General features: G+C 30.5%; 1 pseudogene; it reads left to right on the top strand.

The window, feature by feature from the left end:
• The first annotated feature begins 811 nt into the window (after positions 1-811).
• LOC111028179 lies at positions 812-11,012 on the top strand (annotated as a pseudogene).
• The last annotated feature ends 2,570 nt before the right edge of the window (positions 11,013-13,582 follow it).

Consider the following 13,582-nt stretch of genomic DNA (forward strand, 5'->3'; position numbering starts at 1 on the left):
CAGAAGACTTCCAGTTTTTAAAACATTGGTGGTTTTTAGCTTTATCCTCGATTTTTGTTCTAGCACATGTTGCGCAGAATTTATTCTTGACACCCATAAATAAAACCTTTCTTGTTCTATATCCGACAAGTGCAGCCTACAAAAATTAAAAATTTGAATATATATAGTACTTATGTCAGACCATTTTTGTTTTATAATATATATATATAATATTATAATGTACCTAAATTGTATATTATCTGTTCTACTTTATACTAATATAATACAGTAGATACTATACACTAGTATAAGGTGTTATAAACTATGAATAAAAATAGAATACTGCTCTAATTTTACCATAAGATTAATCTCTATACTTATTCTATAGTTATATTATTAAGTAAAGTAAAAATTATTACTCACCATACCAGAAGGTGAATTGTACATAGTCCTATACGACCTCTTGCACCAGCTTCCATCAGCTACTACTGCTACTAAAGGTGTTCCATCAACATCAACTTCTCCTTCTGCAATGGCTAGTTCAGCTTCAACTTTTGCTGCTTCTTTCATCGTTTCTAAGGCGCTTTCTTCGTACCCTTTACATATACGATCATGCTCAGCTTGGTATGTCTTTATATGAATAGTTGGAACTTCCATTGCACTCATAAACTCTTGAAGCTGACTATAACCACATCCAATGTTCAGGACTCCAATGACTGCTGATGTATTAATGGGCATAAATACATTGTTTTCAGTACCCACGGTCTTTTTAATTTGACACATACTGCACTTTAACGTGAATATCGATTTGAAACCAATTCGTTTCTCACCGATGACAATCATATTTTTAAAACTACAGTCAAATGGTTCATGGTTGTCGATATTTTTAATTTCCTCGAATAAATTAAATATATTTACAATTCTTCTACCGCATATATCAATTTTTTCTGTATTATTCTTCGCCGTTGAATCTGAAGTGCATACATTTTGGTACCCAGCAGTATCGAGAGGGGTAGCTAGTGAAATATCATCATCGGTTAACGAGTAGTTACATTTTCCGTGGATGTCGGTATTCGTAGATATTGACGACGTTGATTGAAATGCATTGCTAGAGAAATACCAGGTTCCGTCAAAATTTTAAATTACAACAAAATAACTACAATCGTTATTCTTGGTTTTAATATGTAATTTTGTCAAAATTTGAACTGTAAATGCTTAAAAAAAAATTTGTGACTACGGATTATTACTATTTTTCATGTGCCTTTGAAACAATATATTAGGAGCATTCTATTAAATTTTCAAGAATTTTTAACTAATAAATAAAATTTTAGAGATATTTATAGAAAAAAAAATGTTGAAAAACCTCGCAAAAATGACGATGAAGATTTTGACAATTTTTTAGCTATTTATAGACAGTTGAAATTTTTAAATTTTTCTTAGGTTTATAAAAAAAATTGGCAGACAAAACTTTAAAATTAAAAAAAATCAAAAATAGTGACTAACAATTCTTTTTTATAAACGTTTGAAGTTCAAATATTGACAAAAGTTACTTGTAGTTCAAAATTAATAAATTGTTTTGTAGTCATATAGCTAAAAATGAAAATTTAATACAAGGTAATCGATAAGTTTTACCTATAATAATTATAAAAAAATCAAACGTTTAAAAACGTAAAATTCAAAAATTTTTACTAGCGTCTAAATTAAAAATTCACACACGAAATAACGATTTGGTATCAAAGGGTTTTAGATATAAATATCATAGACTGACAAATCGTCTCCGTTCATAATCGTTTTTCGTATACAATGATATGCATAATAACTTGCTTCACTCAGAACTTAAAATAAATAATTCATTATCAATTAACTTACAAATCAACTATGCCGTCGTTTGATAACTCCTCAATTTTTTTTTTGAAATTAATTGCATTGCCTTTCATTTTTTTTTGTTTTGACAAACACTTTTTTTTAAATTTTCCCATTTTTTTTTTTAAATTAGAAAATGTCTAACTAAATACAACTGCCAGTTGCCACTATATAAGAACAAAACTATATGCTACTATTATATGTGCACTAATGAATTAAGATCTGATAATAATCGACGTGACGGTTGACAATATCGCCTAATATTATAACGTAATCATTATATTTGAGCATGAATGGGCATGCGCCATAATATGTACACACATAATATTATAGTCAGCGACGGCGGCAATAATTATCTTCGATCGACGATCATTATCGGTAATATTCGGGTTATACTACATTTAGATTTCCGGTAGTTCGTACGCGACTGACGGCGAGCTAGATAAGCGTTGCGCACTCGCACTCGCATGCACATGTCACAGTTTACCTTGCAACGAATTTATTTCACGGCGAAATATTGTACATCATAGACCTAAACGAATTCCAACATATCAACTTGAGTTTTACACCGATAATAATTTTGAAAACAAACTTTGTTTTGTTGTTTGATCAACTTTGAATCCTTCGAGCCACATTTTTAATTTATTATTCTTAAAAAGAAAAAACCTTATTTGAAATTTAGAAAAAAAATCTTGTATTCTTAAAAATTTAAATGGACATAAATAGTTGTAAATTTTTTTAATTATTATTCTGATTCGAAGGATTCAAAATAGACTTCATAATAAATTGAAATATGTTTTCAAAATTATTATCGGAGTAAAACTCAAGTAAGTACGTTGGAACGCGTATAGGTCTATTTTACTCTAAAAAGCGGTAGTGTGGAAGCCCCTTAATTATTAGGTTTTATTATTGAAATTAATAGCTAATTGTTTACTTTTATTTTTATATCTACTAATGAATAGGTAGAGAAATGAATATTATAATTTAATAAACTTAAATATTTGTATTAAAATTTGTTTTAATTTATTGATTTTAAACATTGACTATTCATAATTGTAATAATTACAAGTATTTAATAAGTACATTGGCATTGACTACCGGCTAAGTTGCAGTATTATCGTGACCACAATTCACTACAGGTTGTACATCAATTAATTTTCCCTTGAAGTGACTTGTAAGAAACTCAACAGTTTTATTTGACTTTACACTTTTTACAAATTTAAAAACACATGACAACACAAAACGTTCAATCAGTCGTAAGAATATGGCATACACATTTTTTAATAAATATATTTATAAAAAGTAAGCAAATCTTTTCATGGTCAAAATGTCCTTCAATGACCTTTACAAGTTAAGTTCTCCTATTAGATTTAATTACACTGTAAATGGTTCTTCTTTGGTTCCACTTGACAAATCTGTTAACGATTTAGGTTTTATCTTTGATCCTAAGCGTTGTCCTAACTTGCATATTGAACAGGTCTGCTGCAAAGCTCTCAAAATCTTCGGTTTTGTCAAGCGGGTATCTGCCGAATTCAAATTAGTCTCCCCTTTGAAAGCTCTTTATCTCTCGCTTTTTAGGCCTATCTTAAAATATAGCTCCGTCATCTGGGATCCTCAAACGGATTATAATACAGTGAAAACTGTCTAAAGCGGAATCACATGGGACCAACAAAACATTCCGCTTTAAGCAGTTTTCCACTTTATTCAATAGAACGGAAAAATTCCGGATTATTCAATTCAAATAAATACCAAAATATATTTTTCAAATTATTGTTTTCAATAATATAATTCATTAAAATTAAACTAAAATATAGGTTTTATAATTCAATAAATTTAAACTAAAATATAGGTTTTTTATTATATATTACATACTAAATTACTAAGGAAATTAAATATGACGTACATATAAATATTTAGAATTTCCAAAAATGATGAAGAGTTTTTTGTTTTGTCACGGTTGCTGCTGTTTTGTCTCCTGTGTGTTGTTTGATCGATGAAACCATTTGAAGGAGATTATCATCCTGTTGATCAATAGCAAACTGATGTAGATTTTTTATTTCAATTAATGCTCCTTTGTATGTATTTATCAATGTGACTTTTTCATGCTTTGCCTCTTCTTCGTCGATAGATGAATTACTTTCACAATCATTTTGTGAATGTATTTCTTGGCTCTCCGTTACCAAATTTGTATCAATCGTCAAAAAGTCATCAACATTATTTTCAACGACGGTTTAGTTCATTTCACCTATGTTTTCTTTGATGTGTTAGTCCATTTTTCTATTTCATGTGTTCCATTTGTATCATCATAGGTAAAACCAGCTTTAGTGAAACATGCTTTAATCATTTCTAGCTTCAATAATTTTACAGCGCCATCTAACCACTGTATTGCATCGAGAACTGTTATTTTTTTTTGAAATTTCCGAAATACTATTCATTTGATCAATATTTGCAATCAAAGATTGCATGAGAAAACGACGGTAATATATTTTAAAGCAATAAATTATACCTTGGTCCATAGGATGAGTTAAAGATGTTGTATTTGGTGGGAGCCAAGTTTTAAATTTGATAAAATAAGTTTTGGATGGCAAGACGCATTATCCAAGGATAAAATTATTTTTCTATTTTCTCTTATCAAATGATTATTAAACTGAATAAGCCAATTTTCCATTATCGATCCAAGTCATCCAAGCTTTTTTATTAGCACACTAAATGACGGGTAATTTTGAAAAATCTTGGTTAAACTGATTTTCCTATCACTAGAGGCTTCTACATATCTCCAACCATATTACCACATAGTAACACCGTTAATCTCTCTTTAGATAACTATCCACCTTTGCATTGCTCCCCTTTAAGTTTTAATGTTTTATATGGAATCGCACGAAAAAAAAGTCCAGTCTCATCACATTGTAAATCCGTGTGTTCCTAAATTCATCAGATCGGTAGCTGCTGGAGCGGAGGTAATCAAGCCGATTGACTTATCAGCAATCTGTTATTTTACGCATGGACTGAAATGAAACTCGATGGATTTGATAACAATATGCAAAAATTTAGAAACACGCGGATAAATACATGCATCATAATATTTAACGTTTTCAGATAGTATTTTCGATTTCCACTCATTTCCACTATCAATATTTACATCATTCGACTCACCACAAACTTGATTTATTACGCGATATTATCTATTTTTAAAACTAGATAACCAACCGTTGGAAGCTTTAAATAAATGATTACCATGTCGAACTGTAATTTCACGGGCCTTTTCTTGTATTATTGATCCCAAAACAGGAATATTTTTAGCTCGTGCAGCAACAAACCAATGCCAAATTTCGTTGTTAATAATTTCATTATCATTATGCTTCATTGCTCTTATCATTTTACCGTTTCCTACAAAAATATAAAATAATTAATATTTACGTTTATAAATTACGTACACACTCATACATATTACATGTGTACATTAATACATTATATAAACATTGTTAAAATAAATAAAAATATGAAATTACCTTTTAACCATTCTTCTTTAATTTAATTTTGATTTTTTAGAGTGTCGTAAACCTGAGTTTTTCCACAATTAAAAATATTTTGTAATTGTTTTACTGAATGTCCTTTTGTACTCATATCGATCAGTTGATATTTTTCAGTTAATGAAAGAGACTTATATTTTGGCATTTTAATATTTAAATTAAAAGTATTCGTACGACTGTTGGGGTAAGACTGTGTCACAGTTACAAACAAGAAATTTCGTATCGTTTAAGATGCGATAATACATAATAATAATGCAATAATGTATTGTATATACAATGTACCTACATATATTGTACGAATATGTACCTATAGAACAATTTTATCTTCTTTATCTATCACTATTTAACGATGTACATTGTACATATGCATATCGACATATCTATATTTTATACCTTGTCTTTGGTTTAGATTTGACACGCGCGTGTCATTTTTCTGGTTTATGCAAGGTTTTTACTTGCATGGGACTTATAAAATCGTTGCGTTTCCGCGTTATGTAGGTTCCGTTTTATTGAGGTTGAGCGTCTATATAAAACTATAGGAACGTGTCGGGACCATAGAAAAATTCCGTATTGGATAGTTTTCCGTTTTATTCAGGGTCCGCTTTAGATAGTTTTCACTGTACAATCAAGCTTGAAAGAGTTCAGCGAAAGTTTCTGAACTACGTTGGAAACATTTTCTACTATATAAAATAGAACCCCCCCCCCTTCTATGTATCATACATCTATATATATCCATCTACAGAAGAATCGTCTACGTACCGAATGCATAAAGTTAATGTACGTACCTTGAAATATCTTGCGTTTCATCAGCAAGAATGGTAAAAAAACCCAGAATTTTTTATTCTATTGACAACATTTTCTTGAATAAAATTGTCACATAGATCAATAATTTAGTTTTGTATTGTTGGTGACGTGAACATTGATCAACTGTTGGATATTTGGGATAAAATATGTTCCTTTAGAAAAATACCGTCCGATCTTGCACGAAATCGCAAATCCCGAAAGTCCATCATTATAGAGGGGTTCTGTTAAATTTATTCTGCTAGTTTCATTTTTACCCCTTAAAGCTTTTTGTTGACGACCACATAAGATTACGGTTTCAACAACGGAGATCAATTTTCTCCTATTTTCTGAGTTTATAGATGTTATAATATCAGTAGTTTTTCCTGTCATAAACAATTGAGCATTTTCAACTGAAAACATATTATAGTTTGCCTTACTATGACTGTGAAATATTTGCTTAGCTTTTTTCCAATTTATAAATGGGATAACCACCAAAGACCGTAGTTTTTGTCCACCACGACCACCATGATTACGACCAAATAAAACACACACTTTACAAAGAGCACCTTTGGCAACATCTGAAAATGCGAGCCAAGAATATTTTTAAATCCAGTGGCGTTGGAAAGAAATACGTCGTTTATCAATCACAGGAAATTTTTATGAAAAAGGTGGCATCCACGGGGTTTGAAAAACTCTTTTCGTATCTGTCGGTGGATTTCCTAAATAGATTGCTATATCATTTTCAAATAATAGCTCATGTTCTCCTTCAACGGGAGAAATTTTTTCAGAAGAACTTGAAGCTTCAGGATCAGTTGGATAACCCATAGATAAGGGTTGATTAATTTGGGTGGTTCCACTTTCAGACTTTTTCTTCTCAAAAAAGTTTAAAACCGATGGCTGACTTATTCACTTCATTTTGTTTCTGATTGAATAAAAATAATAAATTTTTTAATATATTGTAATCTTATAAAATAGTTTGAATCATCGAGTTATAGAATATTAGAAACTAGAACTTCTAGAGTGAAAAGAGTCTGCTTAATGAACAACAAAAACATTATAAAATTCGACGTTCAAAAAAATTATATTTTTTTTTGAAAGGGTAAACTTATAAATAGGGGAACATGGGGCAAAGTGGGGAAGTTAAGGTCTGAAGGCCTGTAATTCTCTTAAAAATCAATTTTTTCCTTTCAAATTTGTTTCACACAATCCTTAAGTTGTTGTTATTGATTAAGAATTTATTATGAAAATTTGGGTTTTTTTCTTCAAAGTTTAAAAGAATGTAAAAAAAGTACAGTTTATGGGGACATAAAAAAAAATCATTTAAATACCATATATTTTAATTAATTTGACAAACAAAACAATTTATTTATAAAAAAAAACAATACCTAGTTAACTTGAATGTGTAACTTAACATAAAAAATAAAAACATATATTGTAACTTTTTATTTTTTTACATAAACTTAAAATATTTTTAGGAACAAAGTTCACAGTTAAATATTGATTCATAATGTGTTTCTTCGATCCCAGCACAAAGACAGTGAGCCCATTTTTTACACAACAGACACTGGATCCATCCATCAACTGAAGTTGAGTATAACTCACTGCAATACAGACACTTTTCATCATTTTTAGTTTTTTTATTAAGATTTTTCTTGGATGTTTTAGTTTTCTTTTTGGGGCCCATTGACAAAGAACGTTTCACTGGTTTGGGTGTTGAACATATGTTGGCAGCTAGAAGCTCATTTTTGTATGGTGATTCAGTGAGTATCGCTGTTTTTCCTCTTCTCTTCGATATACGTGCAGTGGTTTTATTACTTTTTGGAATAGGTAGAATTTCTTCAGGAGATAAAGCAAACAATTCTTTTCTAACTGGTTTTTCAGCACCTGCTGGCCAATGAGAACATCCTGGTGAATCATGTTGTGTTAAAGAAAGAGTAGAGTTACCATTTGTTTCTACACTTGGATTTATAATTTCTGGATGAACTGTGGGCAGACTTATTGTTTGTATACTTGGAATTAAAACATTTGGTTCAACTGGGGACACACTATTTGAAATATTTGATTGATTTGCTGTCACTGAAACATTTAAATCAATGTCAGTAGCAGCACTAGCAAGGAAGTCACGTTCCTGAAATATGTTGGCATCTACTGGCCAAATGCCTGTTGCCCTAAAGCCACTGATAGCTGTTGTCATACATGATGCTTTTAAATATGCTTCACCAAAAAGCGATGCTATTTGAAACTGAGTGACAACTCTGTGGTCTTTAGCGTGCTCCCTAAGCCATCTCTTAACTTCATCACTGTAATACAAGCTTAGGGGTTTCATAAAAGTTACATCCAATGGTTGAAGTTTGTGCGTGCAATGAGGTGGGAAGCAAAACAATATAACACCAGCATCTCTAGCTTTATCTATAAGTTCTAATGACTTAGTATGTATAGAATGGCCATCAAGCAAAAGTAAGACCCTATGGGTCTTAGATGCTCTGGAAAAAATTATTAATTTATCAAAACATTTAAGGAACAAATCCGTCTTGGATGAACTTCAGCCCATGCCCCAGGTGGGCCACCATCTATAAGCTCTGGTTTGCTTCTAACGCGAGTAAAAATAAGCATTTGAGGCATATATGACCCATCAGCACAAATGCAAATTTCAGCTGTTACTGTCTGACCCCTTTCAGCAGATGTTATTGCTCCTACTTGGCGACGACCACGGCATGCAATTACTTTACTTTTTTTGGAACACATGTTATCCCAGTCTCATCGACATTGAAGATTTGTGAAGCTGTTAATTTATATTTATCCACTACTTCAGTTAGCAAAGCAAAAAACTTACCAATAGCAACCTGATTAAAGCCTGATGATGAAGAGGGACGTCCCCACTTTGCCCCAATACATTAACTTACCTAGAGCCTTTGATTAAATTTGATTCAAATATCTAAGCTCAAATGAAGTATGCTAATCATAAAACACTTAATATACACTTTTTAATAAAAAAAAAATTATCAAAATCAAATCACAAATAAATTTAATATATCTATAACAAATTATACAGTTTTATTATCAAGTAAATGATAACAGGCACATGTACAGTTTTTCATCGATTAATCGCAAAATTTAGTTTAATTCAAAACTTTTATCACACAATCTAAGATGACCAAGGAAGCTATAAATCTAAAAATATTATCATAATTATTTATTAAGACGGACCGATCTGGGTCTCACTAGATGAGACAACAGATATTGACGGTCGTTTTGTATGCAATGTTAATCGGACTTCTTCACGACGAATGTTATTCGGAGCCATGGCTATGAATAAGTGAGGAACTTTTTAAATGTAATTTTCAAACTGTTGGTAAATTATTCATTATTCAATGCCATGCAATTATTATGGCCATCCGGAGTCAAGTATGAAAATGTTCTTTTGTTTGTAACCGACGCTGCACCATATATGGTGAAGGCAGCTGACTCTTTAACTGTACTATTTCCGAATCTGATGCATTTAACATGTTTAGCCCACGGAATTCATAGTTTGCGAGATTATAAGAGCCGAATACACTACAGTTGATAAAATGATAGCCCATGTAAAAAAAAATATTTTTAAAAGCTCCAAGCCGAACACTTAAATTATGTGAAATGTTTCCAAATTTACCTTTACCTCCAAAACTAGTGTTGACACGATGGAGAACATGGGTGAATGCAGTAACGTATTATATAGATGATTTCAATTCCATTAAATCTGTGATCTCAGAATTAGATGACGAATCAGATTCGATAAAAAAAGCTAAAGAATTGTTTGGTAATAAAAATTTAAAAAATGATTTAGCATATATTAAAAGTAATTTTTGCTTTTTATTCCAAGTCATAATTAAACTACAAAACAAGAAAGTAACACTTCATGTAAGTCTTCAGATTATAATAAACTATAGGGATCGATTTCTTGAGCGTAACGGAAGAGTCGCAGATAAAGTTAAGAACAAATTATCCTTGATTTTACAAAAAACTAAAGGATTTAAAACTCTATAATCAATAAATAAAATATTAAATGGTGAATCGGACGAGGATAATTTCAGTTGTTACCTAACACCAGGGCAAATTTCTTTATTTAAATATTTGCCAACTAGCTACATCATGTGACGTTGAACGTAGCTTCAGAGTCAATACAAAGCCATATTTTTGCATATTTTGGCTTTAGCTATGAACTAATTTTTTTTACATGAATCAATTCATACACAAATGATTCAACAAATAACTCAGACAAAATACAAAATAGAATTAATTTCTCCAGTTTTGTGCATAGTGTTTATTTTTGGCCAAAGAAGATATTCTCCTTATTACTAAATATGAACCATTATTAAATAAAGTAGTGCTAAAACAAAATCAATCTTTACTTGAGTGGGTGGAAAAACAAAGTGATAGGTCGAATTACATGAGTAAAAATACAGCTATTGAAATATTAAATTGTATTTCCACTATTCTCAAAACTCATGACTCAAATCAATTAAAAAATAAATATTTTTCAATAATGGCTGACGAGTCGACAAATATTTTTGTGAAATGACAATAATTATTCGTTTTGTAACAGATTGTGGTAAAATTAGAGAATTATTTTTGTGCATTGTAGAATTATCTGGCACAAATGCGGAAACTATAACAGAAACTATTGATCGAGAATTAAAAAAAAGAGAACTCGATTATTCAAAATTAATAAGTCTTGGTTTTGATGGTGCTGCAAATTTTTCTGGTAGTTTAACTGGTGTACAAAAAAGACTATCTGAAATAGCACATAGAAAAATACCATATATTTATTTTAGAGCTCATTTATCAGCATTAATTTCTGCTCGAAATAAATATGTTTGAATTAAACGAACTCTCCAAATAGTTAAAGATATTTATAAATTATTTCAGAAATCCAATATACGTGAAAAAATATTTCATGATACTCAAGAAGCTATAGATTAAAACAAATTGAAAATACAGGAAACTATTGATACACTTTGGTTCAGTAATCATCGATCAATTCATGCAGTCAAAAAGTGTTATAGATCAATTATTTTGGCATGTGAGCATATACACACTGATGGAGCAGACCTGCATCACTAGCAGGAGGTATTCTGCTAGAAATCACCTTGTCAAGTTTTTTAATTACATTGTTGTCCTTGAAGAGGCTTTAGGCGCAGTCAATAATTTAAGCAAAATCTTACAAAAAGAAAACCTACAGCTATCATCAGTACCAGTTTTAATTTCTTCTTCGATTGGTCATCTAAAAAATATTTCAGATTAGTGTTCATCAAATGACGAGAATAATTCAATTCATACATGTATACATTAAAAGAAATATGCATGTAGTATTGTAGTTAACGACAAATAATTGAAAATTAAAATAAAATAAAAAGTCTAAAAGAAGCTAAAAAAATTTGTTGACACAATGATAGAACAAATGCAATTTGCAATCTTTTAATGAAAAACCACAGGAAATCATCAAATTAAGTGCTTCATTTCAATCATTTGAATCCTTAATTACAATCACCGAAGAAGATGTATTGAAAATTTGTTTATATTTTCCTGGTCTTGAACCAACCAATTGTTATATTGGAGCATAGTACATAGTTTTATTAGAGTAATATGATATGTATACTGGCGTACGTGACTACGGGAACGGACGCTCGAGCTGGAATCTGCTTATCCAGCAATTCCTACCCTAGTCGTTGCACAGAGGGCTCCTCGGTCACGGCCGCCCAGTTAGTCGCAGAGTTATACGCACTCAGGCAGAACCTCATTTGTTATACAGAAAATCTATGTAATAAGTCTAGAGTAATTAAGTATTTAGGATACAGTTCATTGTAGTTTTTGTAATAATAAACACATCTACGCCTTTGCGTATATTCTTTCAAAATACGTCCTTGCTCTCTTCACTAAGAATAACAACGTGCTGGTACACATCACAATGATTGGATAGACTTGAAATTTGAATTCATTTAATTATGTTGCAAATAGTTTGATAGAAGACGATTTAAAAAATTTACTATAATATATTGCGTATGCAAATTTGAAGAAACTGGCAGAATGTTTTATGTGGTACCAGTTTCAACGGCCACTGCGGAGCGCTCTTTCAGTACAATGAATAGGATTATGAACAAAATAAGAAATCGAATGGGACAAGAAACTTTACAATCCTGCATGAAAATTAATACAGAAGGAACCCCAGAACTTGGTGAACATACTGTGAATGAGTTAATTGATTTGTACGCACGTCAAAACAGCGTCGGATCCGTTTAATTTCATTTAACATACATAATAAATATTAAAATATGTATGACTTTAGCTCATAAATTATGATATATGATATATAATAAATATGAGTCATAATGGAGTATTATTAATAATATAAAATTTATAAGTAATGTATGTACCAATAGTAAATGTCTGTTAAATTTGTTTTCATACAATTAACCAAAATAAGTTTTTTTTAAAGAATTTATGTATTCGTAGGTATCTATCACGGACGTACATACAGGACTGGGCACGAGTCGTTATCAGTGGAAAATTAGTGTCACACCACGATTTAAGATAGTTTGGTTGCCTGTCGAATTGTGATAAGAAAGGCAGTACAGTGAATCTCATTTTTTTTACTTTTTTACAATCTTAAATCTTGTGTCACACTCGGGACCCCAGATATACACGTTGCGCCATCTACTAGTGTTATGTTTAAGTGCGAAGTTATTTTATTTTCATTTATATTTTCAACATGAGTAATCGATGTATATTTATATATTAAAATAATATGATCTTACTTTAATACTATTTTTAGTATTTATAAACTAATTAACTATATATTAATTTGTAATTACTAATTCAGAACTTGGATTTGACATTCAAAAATATGAAGAAAAAATGTATAATCAAATGTCCAAAGTAAAGGAAAGATATTTATTAAGTATATGTTTAACAATCATAACTATTTTTTAAAACTAGTAAGTACTTATTAAGTTTTTGTCAGCTTAGCTATTTTTTTTTTTGTCTTATTATGTTTAGTTGAATTTAAACTTATCATTTTAGTATATTGCTTGATTCTCATGGACAAATAATAGCTGATGATGATGCTGGTCATTTGTTCTTGATGTTCTGTACAAGGAAACTTATATTGAATGTTGGAACATATATCAGTTGTCACCAGTACAATTACATCAGGGCATGTTGCATATTTTTGAAAACTATCCTCAATTATAATCAACATCTTAAATATTCCACTATTTGGATGAATCAATCTTCCATGTGACTTGTCGTATACCTATCTCTCGATGGTACACAAAATAATTGTTAATAATTTTCACACTATTAAATCACTTTATTTAAACAAAACAAACACAAAAATATTAAACTAGATGAAGCATTTACAAACATGCGGACCTGGCTAGAAAAACCACACT

This window comes from Myzus persicae, unplaced genomic scaffold (genome assembly GCF_001856785.1).
Source record: "Myzus persicae strain clone G006 unplaced genomic scaffold, MPER_G0061.0, whole genome shotgun sequence".
NCBI lineage: Eukaryota > Metazoa > Arthropoda > Insecta > Hemiptera > Aphididae > Myzus > Myzus persicae.